At 33.2% G+C, this 23,709-nt stretch overlaps 1 pseudogene; it reads right to left on the bottom strand.

Moving 5' to 3' along the window:
- Positions 1 to 1,407: 1,407 nt before the first annotated feature.
- LOC149570088 (uncharacterized) lies at positions 1,408 to 21,160 on the bottom strand (annotated as a pseudogene).
- Positions 21,161 to 23,709: the final 2,549 nt, after the last annotated feature.

Raw genomic sequence — 23,709 nt, 5'->3', positions numbered from 1 at the left:
ATTCAACCCTCGAATAACCCAAGACAATTGAAAATTGACCATTTTCTCTTTTAAAGACAATGTATAAACAAGAGATGGTGACTTGCAACTCAAAAGTTCTAGAATGAGTTTTGTTACTTTAGCAACATGTTGTTGTAGGACCTTAATTTCACTATCTTTTTCTTCAATTTTCCATGCCTATTCTTTAATGGTTTTGAGCAATTGTTTCCTTTCTAGATCCCAATTTACTTTTTCCCACTGAAATTGCTGATAAACATTAAGGCTAGTTAATAGTGGAGTAAGAATATTGGGTGGCATATGATGTCAGATAATAGAATGATTATCATCAAAGTGGCTAGTAGAAGGATTAACACTCGGTCTAGCGATAGTGCTGTCATCCTCATGCGGTTGATGAGCAACATGATTGACAACTTCTTCTTGTGTCTCAACGACTGCAGGAGAAGACACAGTAGCCATTTTAACTTGGAATGTTTCAACAATTTCTTGAACTATTTCCTGAGTAGTCGATGGGTATTCCTCTGAAGGTAAACTATCATTTTCTTCCACTTGTTGCTCAAACCCAAACACTGTTCTTTCTAAGGAATCTGTATCACTATCAGTATTGATAGGACTAACTGGTCTTTGGAGAATTTCCTCAAGATCACTATTATGTTTAGGAGTAGGTATTTTGTGCTTTGGTGACTATGCAGGTGTAAGTACTCAAGTTTGAACATTAATAGGTGATGTAGGAGGTTCAGCAGGTGGCACAGAAGGTTCAGTCTTCAAATTTACCCTAGAAATTCTGGTGACTCTTCGTGGAGTAGAAATTGGTTTCTTACCCTTATCAACAACTTTCCCCTTTTCAGAATTAAGTGTAGTTTCATGTGATGGCGGAGATGCCTCCTCTAAACTTTCCTCTACAATAGTTGCACGGGCTTTCCTCTTTTTGGAGGTAGAGGCATCCATGGGAGAAACTTTCCTTTTCACAACTTTTGGTGGGGATGCAGAAGCCAAAGCTTCTGGAGTTGTTTTATACACTACTTTCCTAATTCCTACAACAGTCTTCTCTCGTGTCCCCATTCCTTGCCCTTTAGGTCCACTACTTTGAGGTCCCACCTATTTTTATTTAATGAAATCCTCCCATGTTCCTAAATGCCGCCTAGTTGATTCCCTTTCAACTATGGCCCTAATTAAACAATGGTGGGACACTGACTAGACTTTCCATTGCTGGATATCGGAAGCTTGTCTTTTAATAATATTATAGAGAAAGCTTGGAAGATTCACAGGGTGACCACCATGTCGTAACCCACTTAAAATTTTAAAATGCACAACATGCAGATAAGAGTATCTTCCTTCACAAGTAAAATATCTTATAATAAATTCAACAGGGAAGATAAATTATAGAGGAAGAGATAACTGCAAAGTACCTTACTTTTTATTTTCCTCCAGTCGAAGATCTCCATGCATTGAGAATTGCTCTTTTGTTGCCCACACATCCATGTCTTCTATCCATCGCTCCCCACTTGTGGGTAACCCAGTGACTTCTACAACCACTTCTTCTATGAATTCTATATGAATTCCTTTCATAGTAGCATACCCATCCCTTAATGTGTTGTGAAACCTAAGCACAATTTCCTGGTTGAATTGCTTCAAACTGAGACAATACACCAACAAGTCTCATTGTTGAAATATATTGCATGTTGTGGGATCCACCAACAAAACTCTATGATCTACTAGTTCATGTCGTTGAGGCTCTCCACCCATTTTAAAATAAATTGAAAGGGATTGAAAATGACTGAAAAGTGCGGCAAAGATTGCTACAAGGTTTCGACAATGGTTACAATGGCGTTTGAAAATGAAACAATAGTTTTTAAAACACACTTTTCTTTAGTACTACATGATGGCATTAACATAATGGGGGTGTTAATAAGAAGTTATGCGCTGATGAAATCATAAAATAATGACTGCACTTGCTTAATTACTTCACACATACCAAGGAAGTACAAAGTGAGGCCAGCTCATCCCTGAGATCATCTTACCCCTTACATTCTTTGTGCCAACATAAGATTTTCTTAGATTTTCATTTATGATTTTAGGTCTCTTGATTTTCATTTATGATTTTTATTTATCACTTCAATTCCCCCCCCGCCCCCCCCGCCCAACCTATCATGGACTGGGTCCCACTAGCCCTTAAAGATTGCAAGTTCCAAAAATCAAAATAATTATGCCTTTCTAAATAAATAATAAAATGAATGAATGGAGAGAAGTTAAGTGTCATTAACCTGGAGTGCGATGGGAAGCACGGTTGGAAGAATATTGTACCATAGAATGATGAAGGAATGGAGTGATAATGGGAAGACAAGAAGATGAGATGGAATGAAATGGAAAAGAAATGAATTCCACATAAATGTGACATTTTTATTATGAAGACCTTCAAATGAATTCAAGGGGCTGCAGGCGTCTGAGTGGAAGACTCATACATAAAGGCTACAGGAAGAAATGTTTTTGCTTATTGGAACTATTGAAGAAATTCCTCCTCGGTGGCTGGTTTATGATATAGTTTCAAACAATGTCCATTAACCAAGAGTTTGAATTTTATTAGATCAATTGTAGATAGTTGAACTGCTCCATTATTAAAAATTGCAAAAATTTCATATGGTCTAAGCCATCTAGCCTAAATTTTTTCTTGATGGTGCTAATAGCATGAATCATATAGGAGCACCCAATCACCAACTGAGAATTCTCTATCTTTAATAAATTTATCATGCCATTTTTTCCTCTATCTTTGTATCAATTTTGTGCTATGAAGAGCTGAGTTGCGCCATTCATCTAACTCATTAAGATGCAATATGATGTCCTGTTGTGCTATAGGAAGAGTGATATCAAGTTCTAAGGCTGTCCACAGAGTCTTGTGTTCAAACTCGATGGGCATGATAACTGTTTTTCCATAGAGGAGCTCAAAAGGGGTAAACCTAGTAGTGGATTTCCATGCTGTTCGATATGCCCATAAAGCTTCAGGAAGTTGAGCTACCCAATCCTTCTTATGTAAGGACACTATTTTAGTGAGTATATTTTCCAACTCCCTGTTTGTCACTTCAACTTGTCTATTGGCTTGTGGATGGTATGGGGAAGATTTACCATGTTAGATTTGGTACTCCTCCATAAGTGCAGCTACTAGATTGGATGAAAAATGAGACCCTTGATCTGACTACAATTCTCTTGGAACACCATATCTAGTAAAGATACACTCGTACAAGAACCTTGCAACATTGTTATCACGAGGGTGCTTCATAGGCTTTTCTTCTGCCCATTTAGTAACATAATTAGTCCATACCAAGATGTAACTCTTTCCTTCTGATGGTGGTTCAATAGGACAAACAAAGTCAATTCCCCATTTATCAAATGGTGCTACTACTATTTGTGGCTATAGGGGAATTTCATCTGTCTTCGTTGGTTGACCCATTCTTCTGCATTTGTCTCATATTTTTGTATATTGAACTACATCTTTGTGAAGTGTGGGCCAATAATAACCTATATTCAGAATCTTTAATGTGGTCCTTTTGTTAGCAAAGTGACCACCACAAGGCTCATCATGACAAGCGCGAAGAACATCATAAGTTTCATCTTCTCTGAGATGCCAACATGTCACCTGATCTAGCCTAGTATAAAACATGAACCTTGCAATCCATGAGAAGTTAAACCTCTTTTCTACCAACAACCATTTTTCCTTTGCAGAGAAGTATGGGGGTGTTCTTCTAGTGGTTAGATAGTTGGTAATGTCAACATACCAAGGATTTTGTGCTGATAGAAGGAAGAGATGCTCATTAGGAAAACTAGCGTCTATGAATGTAGGATCCTCAGGTGTCTGAAGGCGAGACAAGAAATCAGCTACAACATTTTCCTTACCTAGTTTGTCAATAATGGTTATGTCAAATTCTTGCATCAATAACAACCATCGAGCCAATCATCCAGAGATTGCTAGTTTATTCATCATATATTTGATAGTAGAGTGGTCTGTGTGTACAAATATTTGATATCTTGTAATATAATGTCTAAACTTATTTAGAGCATAAACTACAACACCTAGCTCTTTCTCTATTATAGTATAGTTATATTCGGCTCCCTGAAGGTTTTTACTAATGTAATATAATGCATGTTATATTGAATCCAGCTTTTGACCAAGCATTGCTCCAATGGCATGATTTGAGGCATCAATATGTATGTGGAAAGGTAACTCCCAATTTAGTCCTTGGAGGACTGGTGCCATCGAAAGGAATTCTTTATGTTGCAAGAAAGCCTTTGTACAATCAAAGTCCCATAAAAACTCGACATCTTTTCGGAGCAACTTGTATAGAGGGGCTACAATTTTATTGAAGCCTTTAATAAAGTGCCGATAATACCATGAATGCCATAGAAAACTCCTGACTCCCTTTAGTTTGGTTGGTATAGACAATGTATGGATAACTTCTATCTTTGTTCGATCCACTTCAATCCCTTTGGGAGAAATAAAGTGCCCTAGCAACACTCCTTCTTGCATCATTATGAAACAGTTTTCACTATTTAAGACAAGTTATAGTCTTTACATCTTTGTAGGACCTAATCCAAATTTTCTTTGGCTTCCTCAAAGGTCTTCCCATATGTAGTGAAGTCATCCATTTATACCTCTAAATAGTTTGCAGATATATCAAAGAAAATAATAATAACAACTCTTTGGGAGGTTGTAGGTGCATTGAAGAAACCAAATGGTAGGACAGAATAAGAAAATCTTCCCCATAGGCATGTGAATGTAGTCTTGTCTTGATCCTCAGGTGCTATCTGAATCTAGTTATAGCCACTAAACCCATCCAGGAATGAAAAATATTTCTTTCCTGCAAGATTGTCAAGAACTTGGTCGACAAATGGCAATGGGAAATGATCCCTTTTGGTGGCCAAGTTGAGTTCTCTATAGATTCTATGAGTAGAGAGTGTGGGGTCCAAACCTTTCATATATGTATATTCCCATGCAAAAGCATCTTGATGTTTCTGTAATAGCTACAAGACATCTTGATGTTGTTCTTGAGATAAGGATTTACTTAAATTAAGTTCTTTCCTTGGGGTAATTTCCATCCTGACTACTTTTTCAACCATTGAGATGTGAGCAATTGGCGATGAATCTATTTCATGTGGAAGGAGTAATTGTAGTAATTGTGTAGACTTAGAATAATGAGAGTGAAATGACAAAGGCAAGATGCTTTCTAAAACACACTCATGATTAGAAGATGTGTTAGGTTATGTTCCATGCTCATTCAGGATGATAGAGGAAATGACTCTCTTGAGATCATCATCAATTGTTTAATAGAATCCAAGTCCATTTTAGGATCTCCCATGTTTGGCCACACAACATGTCCATCTTGGAGTAGAGGCTAAGCAGGAGAATACAGGGTTAAGTTTTTAGTATTCATACCATCTGAAATGGTCATCTTTCCTAATCGATATGCAATATAGGCATCACTTTTTGCTAACCATGGTCATCCTAGGATGATAGGATATCCTCCAGCACTTATTTTTGGAGAAAGAACTACAAAATCAACAAGCTAATCCCATGAATGTAATGTAACAATGATATCCTCCAACATACCATCGGGAACAATAGTAGAACTATTTGCTAATTTGTTAGAGTTTTTCTGAGACCAATAATGTTTAGCTTGCACATCAGTTCCTTGGTCATTACATTAATGGATGCTTCTAAATCTATCAGGACATTCTACACTTGTATTCCTTGAATAGCAAGGGTTACTATTGGACTTCCAAGATCTACATACTTGGGTATCCATGGGTTATCAAGCATAAGATTAGAAAGCTAGCCAAGGACATGGATGGTCTTTGTGTATTTCTTTTTCCTTCCTAGAGTTTTAACATAGGCTTCCTTGATAGCTTTTTAATATATGGGAACATGTTTTATTGCATCAAGCAATGAGATTTTCACCATCGTTTGCTTGAGTTGATCAAGCAAATTTGATGTAACTTGATTCTCATTTGGCAATACTTGTTCTGCCAACCTACTATAGGAGAGATAGTGTTGGTAGGTTCTTGGATTGACACAACATTTGTATCATCTACTTCTATTATAATGGTCTGCTAAGGTGATGCAAGCGTTGTTCCAGATGTAGATGAATATCATTCAAGGTGATGGAATAAATTTATTTCTAGGCTAAGGGTTTTATGTTATTCGGGTTAGGTGCAGGTTGTGCAGGCATTTTTGGTTGTTTAGGAGGGGCTCTATTGGTTGTAGGAGGCATTAAAGCTTGTTGTTGGGGAGGCTGTGGCAAGGCTGGCTGATGCTATTGTTGCTAGTTTTGAGAACCAAGAGGAGGTTGGTTCCAACCTTGCTGAGGTTGTTGCCACCCTTGGTTAGGCTACTTCCACCCTTGGTTAGGCTACTACCAACCTTGGTTAGGCTACTGCCAACCTTGGTTAGGCTATTGCCACCCTTGGTTAGGCTACTGCCAATTATTATGACTACCCCGTTACTATTGCCATTGACTATTACCACTATAATTATGGAGTGGGTCTTGAGGAGTACCTAATTTTGGAGCCCGCAACCTTTTTTGAGAAATGTAGATGATTTCTCCATCTTCATTAATTACCTTGAACTCATTAGGCACATGCTATGAGTCCATGCTAGCGACAGGTTTGCATCAGCAATTGTGCTTCTTCTCTCTATAGTGAGCACAATATTCTGCTAGCATAAGATCAACATCCTCCTTCTTTCTTCTTGCTTGCATGGTGTCCAATTGTGTAGCAACATCATTAAAGATGTCTTGCTTGAAATCTGATAGGAGGTTTGACAATTTTGTTTTGGATACTCTTGCACCAAGAGTTTTTTGGAGTAAGTCTCTTACACCTCATCCCTTTTTTTATTGTTTCTCTGGAATAATTTAAGAAAATATTCTGTATTTCAGCCCATGTCTTCTACATAATGTCACCTCCAACCATCAAGTCTAAGGCTTCCATACTCCTATCATGAAATCCTTTAAAAAAGATATGCTTCTGAGATTCCTCATTTAACTGATGCTGCGTATTATGCTGCAAGTTAAACATGAACCAAGAAACATAGTCTTCCAAAGCCTCATCCTCCCTTTGTGACATTTTGAAAATGTCATCTCCTTTTAAATCATGACCTCCACAATATTCCTTATATTTATCAAGGAATAGATTGCTCATTTGTTGCTAGTCTGTCACAACATTGGCACCTAGACTCATAAACGATCTCAAAGCAGCCTCCTTGAGAGTTGATGGGAACAACTTTAGTTTGTGGGCATCTGTGGTATAATCATAGCTTCAACAAAGAATGTCAAACTCTAAGAGAAAGGTCTCTGGATCTTTGGTAATAAGACCATAAAATTTTGGTAGGGCAGCAGAGGGTATATTCTTTAGATTTTGGTTACCTTACTAAGGAGGGATTGGAAATGGAAAGGTAGGTTGAGCAGTTGTCATTTGTGGATGTCCTAGTGGGGGTTGATAAATGATCAGAGCTAGTGGATTATCTTGATATTCAAGCTTAGCAAAAAGATTATTTAAATGGAGGGATTCTTCAGATGTGGTTGGTGAGTGTCCTTGATTCAATATTTTTGCAAACATGTTCTCAAACAGTTCTTCTTCTTCTTTTTCTTCAAGAAAAGGATCTTCCTAATTGAAGTTGAGAAGAAATCTTCTAAGATGGTCTCTTCTCCTATGCATGCAAAATACTAAAAATTAAACTAACTAGGTGACTCTATAGTGAATACTAGATTGACACCATCCTCGACAATGGAGCCAAAAATGTCTATCCAATATAACACCTTTTTAGCTACAAGAGTGGACATCCTTTACTACCAAAGTACTGTGTTGATCTCCATTAAATATCAATCCAAGAGCATGAACTGGGGATGATGTCTGCAAAGTGTATGCTCTAATTTCCACTAAAAGCCACTACTACTTTGAATGCATGTGCTATTAGGGAAATCTATTTTACCAATAGAAAAGACAATTATCAAATGCTTAGAAGGAGATTTTAACTACTTAGCCATTCACCTATGCACCTATTGCTGCAAGAACAATAACTGGTTCTATTTCTAGTGGTTGTATGAACAATAGTTCTACACTTAGCTTAGAAAACTAAACAACTCCCAATGACTAAAGTAAACTCAACCTTCTGCGTGGGCCCCCATGGAAGAATGAAGGAAAGATAAGCTTAGATAAAAGTGCAAGAACTTAGCAAAACCATATATTCACTCAAATATGCAGTGTTACATAAAAAAAATAGATAACCAACAATTCTACTATCCTTCTATTATTTTCCTCTCCACCTTTCGAATACAGACAAGGTCTTATTTAAAAGGAAGGAATAACAAAGTCCTAAATTTACAATTTTCTCTTGAAGGATAGTCCGTTACAACATGCAAACATAAAAACATTAACTATTCCATGAATTCCCACAAATATAGAGCACAAAGGATGCTAGATTTGTTCCTTTGACTTAAACCATCCTCCAGGAATCCAGGTATTTGTAATAGTTCCACACATGCTTAACTGACCGCTTCAATGCTTACTTTTCTGCTCAACTGCTTTGTCAGGTCCCACTTGTCATCCATGAAAATAGGTCCCTTCTAATTTTTTTCGCCAAGTCCATTAACACCAACGCTTCCTCAACGTGAGTCTTTTGTGGTCATCCAATTGATTCTTGCTTGGCTTAAATTCCTTTTATCATCAATGATACACGCAAAACTTTCGACAACATCTATTCATATTTATTAATTTATAAGAAAAACATTAACCATTCAACTAACGGTTCCACAATATTTTCAACTGTAGGAAGACCTGCCCATGTTAAACATACATGAAGAAAGATTTAACATAATGAACCCCATTTTTAAACATAATATCAACTATCATTTTCATTCCATAAGTTCATACTTTATACATTGAAAGGTTCAAAATACTAGGCTTAAAAGATGATAAGTTTTAAAAAGATATAGACAAATGTTCATAAAAAGGGGCTCAAAATCATCTATTGTTCTATGCCATCACTCACCAATGGATCAACCTTATATATCAATGCATCTCAAACACTAAGATCTCAAGGTTTGTGAAGCGTACCCCAAAGGGCTTCTTCAAAACTTCTAGACATATTAGACGGGGAGATCCCCTCTCTCCATTTCTATATATCATTATGAGGAAGCATTTGGGAGCGCACTCTCTGCTACGTATAGTAGAGGGGATATCAAGGGTATTATGGTGACATAAAATATTCCCAATATTACACATCAACAATTTGCAGATGAAACCATTCAGCCTAGTGGCAATTCTATGAGAGATGCATTAAATATTAGATCTAGCATTCAACTTTACATTGCAGCTTCAAGCAAAAAAATAAATGCAGCAAAATCTGAAATCTTCTTCATTAACACTAAGCCAAAAATAGAAAAGTAGATCTATCATATCATGGGGTATAAGAAGGGTGAATTCTCATGCAAATACTTGGGTATTGAATTAGAAAAAGCAAGTAAATCCACCAAGGAGTGGAAAAATATTTTGGGTAGACTAGAGACAAGGATAGGGGGCTGGAAAGATAAATTGCTTTTGAAAGTAGGAAAAATAACTAAGATAAAATCTATTCTATTTTCCATCCCTATCTACCCCCTTTCTCGCCTCCCTCTACTCAAGAATACTAATAAGAAGTTCAAAACTTTACTTAGAAGTTTCCTATGGAATGACAAGGATTCCAAAAAGCTTGCACTCATTAGATGGAAAATATTTGTTATCCAAAGGATGCAAGAGGGATAGGCATCAAAAACTTAATTTGGAAAAATGAAGCATTTGGGGCCAAACTAATATGGCACCTCTTTGTTGAAAGAAACAACAAGTGGGCTAAAATTATGTATAATAAGTACCTTAATGAAGCAGACCCCTTCTCTATTTTTAGGATGAAGACCCTCCCTAAAGGATCTAAAAGTTGGAATTTTATGATAAACTACTGAGCCCTCATCAAAAAATATCTCACTTGGGATATTGGCAAGGGGGATGATACCTTATTCTGAGAGGACTCATGGGACATATATCCCACTATAGACAACTTGGAGTTTCCAGTAGTAATCAAAGAGAAATTAGTCAATTTATGGGGTTGCAAGGTTAGTAATTAAAAAATAAAGATTTCTCAAAATGGTATGATTAGTTGCGTGTGGAAAGCTCTGGACAATATAGATTTAATACCTTCAAAAAATGAAATATATGAAAAGATAATCAAAAGTAGAAAAGTCAAACAACTGGAGAGGAATGAAAATCTTGTTTGGGTAGCTTCAAATGATGGAAAATATAGGGTTAAGGATGGTTATAAAACCCTTACTAATTCCAAAAGCAAGGACGAGGTGAATATCCCACTCAAACTATGTTTTGAACCATCCTGCCTACCAAAGGTTGGGTTATTTCTATGGTTGGCATATCAAAACAAGATCCTCATGACTAATAGATTCTGCAAGTTGGGTTTTGAAGGACCCTCTAAATGTGTTTTATGTAGATAAAATAGCAAAGATACAAACCACATTTTATTCAGCTACCCTTACACCCAACACTGTTGGGACTAGCTCAGGCACATGTTGGGTTGGCACACCCCCATGCCAAATTCATTAGTTAATCTTCTCACTAGTTGGACTACCAACATTTTGAATGCTTTCCCTTCTATCCTCATCTAGGAGGTATAGAAAGAAAGAAATAGAAGATTATTTAGGGATCAGGAAAAACAATCAAATGAGATTGTGAAAAAGATTGAGGCAAGCATAGTAGAGACATTTAATTGTCATCTCAAGAAGTACCAATTGGAAGAAGGATCTTTCTCTAACTATGATGGATTTATCAAGAAAAATTGGACTAACCTCATTAACCCTCCGCTCATTTATAAAAAGAAGAATAAACAGGCAAGGGAATATTGTAGATGGAAACCCCCTCTCATGGGATGGTATAAGTTAAATTTTGATGGCACATCCAAAGGCAACCTAGGCATAGTAGGTACATGTTGTATTATAACCAATGATTTAGGATTTTGGATAGCTAGAAGGGCTAAATCCATTGTCCCAACCACTAATAACCTTACTGAGTTGGAAGCATTGCAAGATGGGCTCCAACTCTGTCTAAAACTAGGACTCTCTAAAATTATCATTGAAGGTGATTCCCAGATCATCCTAAACTATATTAGGAATAGAGCTATACCCAATTGGGTTCTAAATTCAAATTTAGAGGAGGTCCTTAATGTTCTTGATAAGTTTGTAGATCCCTAGATATTTCACATATATCGGGAAGGTAATAAGAAGGTTGATCAATTGGCTAACGAGGGGGCTAATGGGAAAATTTTCCTAATTATCAGAGATCAATAGTCATTTTATTCCCCTTGAGCTTCCTCTCCTTCCTTTTCTTATTTCATGCCAGTTCTAGTTACTCTCAATCTTCTCAAGAGACATCTACATTAGGATGGGAACATCTTATGTGATCATAGCTTTATCTGAAGATGACTAAGGCATTACTCTAATGAAGAAGATGTGGTAGTTGAAATTTTGACCCATCGAGGAATCTACTAGCTGGGTCTATTTTTGACTATGTTCCTATTTCCATCATCTTTTAATACTTTAAAGGTAGACTTGTAATTCGAACACCTTGTCCTTTTAGTTCTCTTTTCATATTAGATGTTTAATGGCTAGCTTTCATTCCTATTACACTATTGTCACTTCATCTTACCCAGTAGTAATTACTTGAGAATGGGAGATTTTTTGGCTTCCTAAGTGTAAGTAATCAGGCCTGTTACAAAGTAGTAGGTAGTAGTAGTCATGTTTTGATCAAATCCCCTCATCTAGGTGCTTCACTATCAGATTACCCTTTGCATAAATTAGGATTTCATGATGCAGCTTGGATATTCGACCTATTAGGGTTTATCCCAGTATTGTTTAGTTTTGTTACTTCTTAATCTATTGGTTTTGTTCAACTTAACTTTTTTTCAGGCAACTGATATCATGAGTTTCAGTGCCTCTGAGATAGCCCAAGCTCTCAAGATCTGATACTTTATATTATTATAAATTGATTTGTAACTTATGTAGTATGATGGTGTTCATTATGAAACTACTAGTTCATGAAGCTAATCAAGTTAATTAAATTAAATAGACCTCAAATAATCTAATAAGCTAGTCTCCAAATTTAATCCTTTCATAAGATAAGAAATTTAGTTAAATAATTGATTAATATTTAATGATGACCAGGATAATTACATTTTTCTAAGCATGTGGTATTATTCAATGATTTTTTCAAGATAGATTTGGCTTCAATATTTGTTTTCTAAGAATAAGTAGGAACAAGTAGGGCTGGTAATATAACTCAATTTTTTTGAGAAAGACTGACAAAGACTGTAAATTGCTTATCAAGTTATTCATCTGTATCACTTACTAACACTACTAATGAATTCTTGTTAAGTGGATTTCTATTTAATAGATTTGTGAGCTACTAACAAAACAACAAAGAAGGGATGCCTACTAAGCATCTTAAGGTCTAGTCTGTTGGTTCATTTGGAGCAAATTACATGTGGTTGATTTAGATCACTCTAGAGCACTCATATTCAGATAAGGATTACTATCAACTTTCTTTGTAATAAATACTCATCTGTGAAATTGGGGTATGCCCCTTTTATAGTGTAATAATAAAGGACTAAGGTCTCAGCTGAGACTAGAGGTTTTCTTCTCCATTCTTTCCTACTAGTGCTTGTTTGAATAGAGAAACCTAAGCTGTATCATTTTATTTAAAGTTAATCAAAGGCTTCGTTCATTTATCGATAAATTTTTTTATTTTATTTTAAATTATTAATAAATAATTATTAATCTAATAATAAAATAATAAAAAATATTTAAAATTTAATAAATAATAATTAAAACTATATTAATTAAATTAATTAATAACCATTTTAAAAATATTAAAACATTTATTAAATTATTAAATTTAATAAATATAAAACACATAAATTTTTTATTTAAAAAAAAGAATGTTTATGGCTTGCTGACCTTAATGGCAACGCTGTCACAACAATAGGGTATTGCGTTACTAGTACATGCTACTACCACAACAAGATTGGTGCATGCAGTCCTTACAACAACCATTGCAGGGAGAGAAAGGGGAGGGGAGGTGGTGGTAGTGGCCCACGTCCTACCAAGTTATTAAAATTTTATTTTTTTATTTTTTAATTTTAAAAAAACAAATAAAAAACAAAGCCCACTTAATCAATACGATTTCTATTTATATTATATAAATTTATAATTATCACAGTAATTACTAATTACTGTGATATATATATATATATATATATATGTCTCATTAGGACCAAGTAGGGAAACGATTTGGGAGAGGTCCCTCTTTGGAGGAGGGGCCTCTATATGTTTGTTGAATGTAGCTTACAATTCATCAAGAGAAGCACAAATTGCTTTTGAATTGACACAAGGAATAACATAATGAAAAAGTTGAGGGGTACGAGGACAGTCAATGATAGCGTTCTCCTGCTAAGATGTCTCGATGGATTTATGGGGTTGATTAGGGTTGTGACTAAGTAGGCTACGATTCTTCCTTTTCAGTAGAGGTAATTCTGAAATTTATTTTTGTATTCTTTCTCTCTTATATTTTAGTTAATTATTTGAAGAATTTTGGCTACATCATCTGGTATTAGAGCTCAAAAGGTCTAGGCAAAGGAGATCTTTTTGGTTTGTTTTGGTTATGAGTTTATCTTCAAAATTGACCCTATTTGCTCTATGAACAGTAAAAATTATGCCAATAGTTGGAGAGATTGCAGCTATTCACTATCAAATTGCAATCTTCCTCTGCATTTGAGAGGGGCATCTCCCTCATATGATGGGTTTATTTTTATTTTGGTGTACTTTTCACTTGAAAGTATAAAGGGATAGAACATGAATCTAAATAAGATGAACAACAAAAACTCAAAGAATATACATACAAACACCAAATGAGATTCCTAAAAGACAACAATTTGTAAAGGGGTTTTGAGCATAAAATGCAACAATGAAAAAGAGTGGATAGTAGTAGACCCTAACATATGAAAAGATAAACTATACTAGTGCATTCACATCAAGATACCAAGAGATGAACATTTTTCTTTGCATGGATTGTACATAATCCATACAAATGCATAAAGGAGCTACTAATTTATCATATGATAAATTAGCAAGCATAAATTAGAGAGACATTTTTACACATGAATAAATGCATTCTTTATTATTTTCAAGAAAGTATCAACCCAAAAACCTTTACATAATATGAAATCATTTTTTATTGAAAGTTTCTCTAAATATTTCTGCAAAGTTCTTCCTTTGCAAAAGCTCTTCCCCCCTTTTCATTACCAAATCCTTTTCTTTTATAAGATTTTCTTGATAACCAACTTGTAACCACTTATCATACCTACTTAGGATAACTACTCAGAGTAAGTACCTAGGAAGACTACTCAAGCAATCACTTAGACTAACTAGCTAGGAGTTATTTGAGACATCTTCATGGAATAACTACCTAAGTGCCTACTTGGAATAACTTGGAATAACCTCCCTTTTGAAAATAAGTTAGGATTTACCTAACTTTTACAATGATTAAGACCTAAAGTTGACTTTAATTACAATAAGTGACATAAGTCACTTTTACAAGGAGGAAATTTGAAATTTGTTACATTGGAAGAAAAAATAAGTGACCATTCCAGTTTAAAAGTAACCATTAGATCTTCTTGTGATCATTAAGAACTTGATCTTCAAGGAAATCCATTTTAATCCTATGAGGCCTTACCTCAACCCATCATAGCTCAGTTGACACAATTATTTTTGATACATTTTGGCTCAAGATTTTGAGACATTGTTCAACTGGCTAGACATTGATCTATATTATAGATGTCATATGATGATTACTTCAACATATTCTACTTATGATGCTTGATGATATTTTATATACTTGCATGCATTATGATGGTTTATTTTGGTAATTTAAATTGAATTGATGAAGATGTCATAGTGTTTTGATTATGCAAATCTATTATATCTAATCAATGTGTAGAAAATGGTAAAGTTATTGAAATGAAATTTAGGAATGTTTTGATTTAAATTTGATTATGCAAGTTTTGTGTGTGTTTGTGTGTGTGTGTGTGTGTGTGTGTGTGTGTGTGTGTGTGTGTGTGTGTGTGTGTGTGTGTGTGTGTGTGTGTGTGTGTGTGTGTGTGTGTGTGTCTGTGTGTGTGATTTTCTCAAACTACTAATATTCAAATTGAGTGTGTAGGGAATTAATAGGTAATAAACCATGGTATTGATCGGAGAACCAAAAACTAAACCTATGTACAAATTGTGAAACCAAGGTTGAACCCATTGATGAGATTTAAACCTCATTGTTACATAATTTAATTTGTAATCATAATTTTAATGTATGTATTAGGTTAATTCATTATGTAATTAGTCACATGTCAATTGTAAGGTGTAATATAATTTTTTGGTGTCAATTGAAACATGCCATGTATATGTGTGAATGACATGTCAATCAGGGTTTTGCAATGAGACCCTTACACTAAAACTAAACTTAATTAGGAGCTCAAGTTAATCACATTTGTTTAGAGGTATCATGTGAAGTCCCACAAAAGAAGAATTTGAATTAGAAAATTTAATTCACTTTTGGAAGCCAAATAGTAATCATAGGAGCTTAATTTAGTGGGATTTAAGTACCACTAGAAGGCCCAAGCAACTTTAGGGACCCTCCAAAAGACGCATTTTCCGAAAGTTGCAAAAATGGAGAATTCTTATGTCCTTACCCTTATCCACATACTTTCCCAGATTTGCATTAATGGTAGGAGACACTTATGATGCCCAAGAACTTAGGGTCAAATCAAGAAGTGATTTCTAGTAGGTGGGTGGGATTTGGAGGCCTTTTTAGAGGGCCTTGAAGAACTTAGTGGTTGTTCACCAACTCTCTAGATTTAGAGACACTAGGGTTTGAATATTGGATAAAAAAGGATAGGGCTCTTCTCAAATTTCTATTCCATCACATTTTGAGTAAGGTTGGTGGTTCTTTCCAAGGATGCTCTTCATTTTTATAATAGAATAGCATGTTGAAGATCAAGTGTTCATGTATTTCTTGCATTTTACATGTATTGTTATTTTTTTCTTGCAAGGGTTGGGAAATGCCAATTTCAATCTTGTTTTTCTTGCATTTTATTTGAGGGACCGTTCATGGGTGTGAAGGCATTACTCACCCTTGGGAGGGAAGAAGTGGCCTTGGGGCAAAAGGGTTAGTTGTGACCTCCATGAAAGTGTAGGTTCTCTTCTCATGGATAAGAGGAAAAATAAGCAAGGTGTATGAGCCTTTTCTTGTCAATGACTTGATGTCATTTGGGGGTGATAAGGAGAATGTCTGCGGAAGAAATGTGATTGCTACGAGCCTTGTGAAGCCATGACAATTGTGTGTATTGGCATTGAAATATCCTTCACGATTACTCCACCTTCACCCTTGTCATGGTTTCTTAGGTGAAACCCATTGTGAATCCTTGGATTTGGAGTTCATGTGATGTTCTTGCATTTGTGGTTTGATTGTGGTTGTGACCCATTTGGCATTGGTTATCCTATCTCAGTGGGTGGTGTCTTTGAAGCCTAGGTTGGGAGGTGAGCTCTCCATGGTATGTTCAAATCTTATTTGCAGGTTTTTTGGGTCCATCTTGGGTAGCTTGGGAGGCTTTGAACTTCCTATTGGAACCTTGTGATGAAAGGAGTTGATGATTGTTGTGATCAAGTGTTGTTGTTGGAGAGTTCTCCATTTCTTACCTTTGTTCCTTCAATGTATTGTATGAGTTGAGTGATGAGATTTCCACTCCATATGTAATTCTTCTTGCATGGTATGAATCTTAAAGTTTAAATAAAAGATGCCATTGTTGATATCATTGGTTGAAAATATTGTGTGAATCCATCTCCTTATATTTTGTAGTAGTAGTGAAAGAACGAAAGAATGTTTCATTATGTAGCTTTCATGATCATGTATTGCAGAATTAAGTTCTTCCAATTTCATTGAGTTATATAGTTCATGAAAGGAATCTAAGAACAAATAGAATGCATAAGAGAAAGAAAATCGGGACATCAAATCCTGAATTTGATAGTACAGGCTTGGCTTGGAGTTGCACGTCTTGCAAATCTGAGAATAGAGTGTTTCTCCTTGTTTGCGAGAGTTGAAGGTCCCAAGTCTTTTGCTTCATCTTTACAGCTACTTTCAACATGGGTTCATTGAACACTATCTGATTCTATTTATTTGTAGACTTGTAAGGAGCCTCCTTAATTATTTTAGGAAGAGTTGAAATGCTACCAGATAAATGCAATGTGTGGGATAGTATTGTAGTATTCCACAAACACCCATTGAAATAAAAATATATAGAAAATGAAAGTGACAATATAATGATGAAGTGTAGGCGAATTCTAGCCTTACAAATATTAGTAGAAGAAGTATTAGAAAAAATAATATGGAATTACTTCCTTCACATATGTTAGGCAGAGTGCTTTGTTTTAGACATCAGAATTAACATTTGCACTATCTTAGTTTTAAGAAACCCTAACTGCAATGGAACAGTAAATTTAAAATGAACATTTTGGATTCTCTAGGTGTAAAAAAATTAGCCCTACTCTGAAATCAATGGAAGAAAAATAACAGCATAAACAACTTTAAAGAATAATATAAAAAATAGACCACCAAACTGCATCATTAATGGATATACATATGGATTTAGTTTGTTTTGGTGAATCTGCATGTCAAGAAGAATAGGAAACTCAGAGGCTTCAAATGTTGTTTAAAAAATTGGTATTTTTTCAAACAATTTTTTTTTTTGTTTGTTGCAAGGAATCAAAAATCAGAAAAAGTTGCTTTTCTAAATTATAAGAAATAAGTATTAACTATTGTAACTTTGTGTAATAGAATTTAATATTGCAATTTCATTGATAGTTTGAAATGTCAAAATGTAAAAATTGGCACATGAACTAATAATTGAAACAAAAAATTGCAATGAAAAATATATGTTTGAAACTAATTACAGTTGTTTGAAATATTTTTAAGATCCTTTCTGGAAAAATAAATCTAATATAGTTTTCAAAAGTGTCAGCAAAAACATTATAATCATGCATATCAATACATTACATCATTGATGAAGGTGTCATCAAGTCCACCATATGTTGATTGCCATTGTGATGGGAATATTATTGTAGAGCCATAATCATTGCCCACCATATCATGCTCAACATGCTCATCACTATTGTTGTCTTCAACAGGGAGATTATAATAACTCAAATGTGATATATTGGATTCACTTGCATGATTTCCAAGTTGCATACTTCCATTGCCTTGTTGAAAGGATGGATAAATTGTTGTAGCCATGCATTCTCCCCCACTGTCCCTTCATTTCAAGAAGCCAAACACTTATTCAATGTCAAAATATTTGTAAACATTTATCACTGCCATGAATAATACAAGTTCTAAAGACATACCTAATGCTAAAGATGCCATCAGTATTGGAAAGATCTACAGAGTTTTGGTCTCTTTGTGATATCTGGCTTAACATTTGACTCTCACTTGAATTATTTTGTGGCTGCAAATATCAATATAATTAAAATTAAAATTTATAGTTAGCAAAATAGTTTATCATCGTTTAATGTATCTATTTCTAATGCACATTAGTATGAAACATTTTTAAAGTTTAGCTAGTCTATTCCATTCATTAGATATGACAAAAGAAATTTTTTTGGCATTGCTCAAATGAAACATATCTGTATATTTTGATCGGCCATGTACATTTTGAGAAAAAAATGGAGAGAAAAGTTTTGGCATTGAATAAGTTATCTCTATATGAAAATTTATCTTCACTGATATATGGAAAATATTATTTTTAAAAAAAAAAATTTTGATTTCTCACAAATAGAACATACCTGCATATTTGATTGACCATGGATGTTAGCTTGGCCATACGAGACTATGCCAGATTGTTCAAGAAAATTTTGTAATATATTTCAAAATTGTTTTGAAGAAAATTATAATTTTCTTAGAATTTGAAAATGATATAATTATCAAAACTAATTGTTATACTGGTTTTTTAATATTAAAATTTGTAAGATATGTTTACAAAAAGACATTTAATGAAATAGAAGTGGAGTTCTTCACCCTTTTAAGTTGAACTTTAATTAAGGATTCTTCCAGAACTCTCTCATAATACTCAGCATCATGTACTGAAGTTATCATTTTAGGATCTGCTTTCAAACACCTGCAAATTTAAAACAAAAAAATGAAATATTATATGAAACTTCAATATATTTATATAATTTTTTCATATTTATGTTCTTTACAAAATCAAAAATAGTTCTTTAAGATCCCACAAATACTGCCTGGGCATTTGATTTATACAGAAAGTAACAGTATGATTTTCAATTTTTATTTTTGTAATTTTAGTGAAGGGGAGGGTTACAGAGCGAAGGAGTTCATAGAAAGGGAGGGATAATTTTATTGGAAATTGAATAAAAGTATAGGTAGCATTGATATGAACAGTGAAATCAATGAAAAATGTTAATGGATAATTTTCATATCAGTAATTGCAGATGTTTAAATGTTTTTAAGATCAATTTACTAAATTACAATGTAGTATAATTTAATTTAAAAAATATTACTTCAGATTAAGTAAGAGACTCTACCTTAGTGTTGATTCTGCATTCAGTAGTTGCAATTTCCATGTATTAATTTCTCTTTGAATCTCCTATAAAATTATCATAATAATTATACATAAAAATTGGATCATAACTTAAAAAAATAGAAATCATTGTTCTTTATCATGGTGAAATCAAGCATACCTCAACATTTGGAATGTTTCCTGAGTTGTTGATGATAATGCATAGTCATGGATAGAATGTAGAAACACTCATTAGTAAGATATTACTTAGTAAAAAGGGTTTTACTACATGTACAAAAATAATAGATAAATTTAAAAAAGACCTTGATAAATGATTGGCATGATCATTGTCGCTCTTCAATTTCTTCAATATTTCATTTAAAAGCTGCTAAGACATATCATAAAATAACATTTATTTATGTCTAATTCTAAGATTTTGTTTCTACATTAATAAATTATTCACAAAAATAAATTACACCAGAAAGAAGAAAAATTAAACTAAACATTGTAGATTGAGACTTACTTCTTGATTTTAAAGCCTGTATATTTGTCGTATTTCAAAGAATTTATACCAAATAGAGAACAAATATGACAAAAATATTAGTTATAAAACCAAACTAAACATGAACACAATTTTATTCAAAACTTAATCTTATTAGAGGTATGTAGGTGAAAAAGCTAAAAGAAAGTGAGTATAATATTACTGTGAATTGCAATACATTTGTATACAAATTGTCTAATCAAACATTCATATAAGTGCAATAATGGAGCAATCTTGTTCATAGACAACTTATAACTAAGATTAATGAAATTTTATATTTATTCTTTGTAAAAGATCTATCTTATTAAATGAGTAATTTGATACAAGAATATTGGAATTGAAGTGAGCATATTATATGTAAAAAAAAAAATTGAAATGTAAAAGTAAATATTATGAATTTCATTTTTATCTTTTTAAGATATTGCAAAAAAGTCCATACCTTCCTCTCTCATATTCTAGTAGATCAACATAATGAACTATAACATCTTCTGTCAATCTAAAAGGAAAATGAAAATTTAATATTGTAGTATAAAATAAAATAGAATGAACTTTAATTGAGAATTCCCCTAATACTAGGCATTTATTTCATATGAAATACTATACATAATCCAAAGTATATTCACCATATTTGAAGTGTTCCTTAAATATACAACATATGAAATAAATCTCTTTAGTAAATAAAACTATCTATAGAAGCAACATAGACATTAAAAACACAAGTTATTCAATGGTTCTAATAGAGCTTACCTTTTCTTTCCAGAATAATGACTGAGTTTTCCAGAAGGCGAAAACATAATAAGTGCAATATCAATATCACATAGAATAGAGAGTTCATAGGCCTTCTTTGTAAGTCCATTTCGCCTCTTGGAATAGGTAACTTGTCTGTTTGTATTGCTTTCTATTTTCTTGATCTGAAGCTTAACTCTTCCCATCACAAACAATATGTAATATATATAATAATAAGATTTATTTGAGAGGAAAGGGAGAGTACCTATATAAAAGTAAAACCAAACTTATATTTATCTGCATTATTCATTTAAAACAATAAAAACTCATTAGTAAGATGAAAAATAATATTAAAAAATACAAAGAAAATTAAATATATTAACAAAATATTCAGTCATATATTAAAAAATAATTATCAATTATTTCAATAAATAATTACCAAATGTTTCAATAAAACATTCAATTTAATATAATGATATGTTAAAAATAAAATATAATTGCTAATTAGGAAAAGTAAGTTATAGATTTTAAAGAAAATGATAGGTTTAACTTGTTAAAAATTGGATACTGATTGAAAACATATGATTGAAGCTGCAAATAAATTGGAACTGAAAATGCTGAGATCTTGTGGATAGCATGGTTAAAACTCTGCTACTGCTAAGAAGCATTTTATTTATAATAAAAATTTCAGATAATCAAGATGCAAAAATATATAGATCTGTCCATTTTTTTTCCCTAATGCAATAAATAAAAAGGATGGTTTATCTAACAAGCTGGTTATTTGATCAACTTGAAGTTTTATTCCTGCTGCAGAATACCTGATTTGTTTTTAATCTTCAAGTCAAATTATGAAATGTGATTTTTTTGATAGAATACTGGTAGAATGGACTAGAAAGGTTCAGGTTAGACATGCATGAATACAAATGAAACCCTAATGTAGTTTAATAGAAGACAGAAGAATACTGTTGTAGTTTAAAACTCAACAAACCATTTGACATTTTTCAGGCCTACTTGGACTCCATTTCTGAGGACCATGGTTTTCTGGAAGATGTAAGAGAGTGTTTGAGCCATAAATAAGGTGATGCATTGGTTGCCTGCTTATCTATGAGGAGCTCAAAGAGCTACTAGAATTTGGGGACAGGCAGCTTGTAGGGCGACATCTACCTGGAGCAGCATTGTGGAAATAAAAACTCATGGTGAAGCGGCATTATTATCTTTGTTATTCATTCGAAATCATAGTTGATATATCAAACAAAATATAGCATGATTAGTAGTTATGAGTGATTAACAGTGTTGATTGAGTGTATAATAGCTTCCATCTATATTTTTATCACGTTCAGTGATCTATTAGTAAGAAGAGGAAAGTGATCATCGACTAGTGTAGCCTATGTTTAGTTGAATATGATGTTTTAGATCGTGTTAGTGATCCATTAACATGAAAAAGAGAGTGGTTCTTGAATGCCATTCTCAATTAAAGTTTCATTTTTCCCCCCTATTTGTTGTTATGATTGTTCATTCAAAATCATTCTTACAAAGTTCAAATATCTCATTTTTAAACAATATATATCATTAGTTGGTCTGAGTTCTTCTTTCTTAATCACTTAAGTTTGATGTTTTTAGTTGATCGCATCTAGTGATGCATCAAGCTTACTTGAAAATGATATTTTGGATCGTATTCAGTAATTTATCAATATAAAGACAGAAGTATGATCCTAAACTTCGTGTATTATTAGACGCATTATAAAATATATGATAATTGAATATAATTTAAATAACTATGCATTATTGATTGAAGAATATACATAATTAAAACCAAAAACCAAACACTACAGTCCACCAATGAAATCTTTCCTTCCAGTGTAATGTTTTTGAAGTATTAGATACTGTTTTCAGTGTAATGCTTGCATGTATACCAATACAGAGTTTTCTCTTAACATTTATTCTGTAGATTATAAAGTGATTAACATAAATCACTTTAAAAGCCCACATAATTTATTAAAATTGGAATTGTCACTTTCCTTTCTTTTATAATCTTAACCAAATTCTTTATTTCAAATTAATTCTCAATTTAAATCTAATCATATACATCATTTATCATGTTCACGATTTGTACATGTATAATACTTTTCTTATATATTAAATACAATTTTAGCCTTAACAATTTTATTTGAAAAATAAATTTTTATATATTTCACTATTGTGATATCACTAGAAAACAATAGATACCATCATATTTCTCTCTCACAGTTTTCATCTTGTGTATGTAGATTTAACCTCACCTAAATGATTCTGAACTTTATGTATTTAATTACTAAAATATATAAAATCAGGGTGGACGCAAGTTGAACTTGTTCAAATTCACAAATTACGACCACGTAGAGACACGGGGGAATAAAATAATGACATTCTGAAAAAAGCTTAGACAATAAGCACACGGCATAAGTGCCATACGGAAAGCTGGAATTGAAATGATTACACATCGAGCTTACCAAATATTCGTTTTGTAAGACCGTGACTTTACTTCCACATTATTCTTATAATTTAAAGGCCAAGTTCTGATAAATTGATGTTATATTCAAGGATTGAAATTTCTTAAATCTAAGGTTTTTATGAAATCTTATTTTGTTCAGCTTTATTAAAAGTTTTAATTTTTTTAATGTTTGTTCTATGTTGAGAGTATGGCTGTATTGAATTGAATTTAGCTGTTATATCATTATGAGTCACAATAAATTGTAAATGCTACAACTACAAGATG

The sequence above is a fragment of the Cupressus sempervirens genome, chromosome 3 (genome assembly GCF_028749045.1).
Source record: "Cupressus sempervirens isolate cs-2001-9-10 chromosome 3, ASM2874904v1, whole genome shotgun sequence".
Lineage (NCBI taxonomy): Eukaryota > Viridiplantae > Streptophyta > Pinopsida > Cupressales > Cupressaceae > Cupressus > Cupressus sempervirens.
Note: the sequence above shows the minus strand (reverse complement) of the source record. Positions and strands in the feature narration are given on the sequence as shown.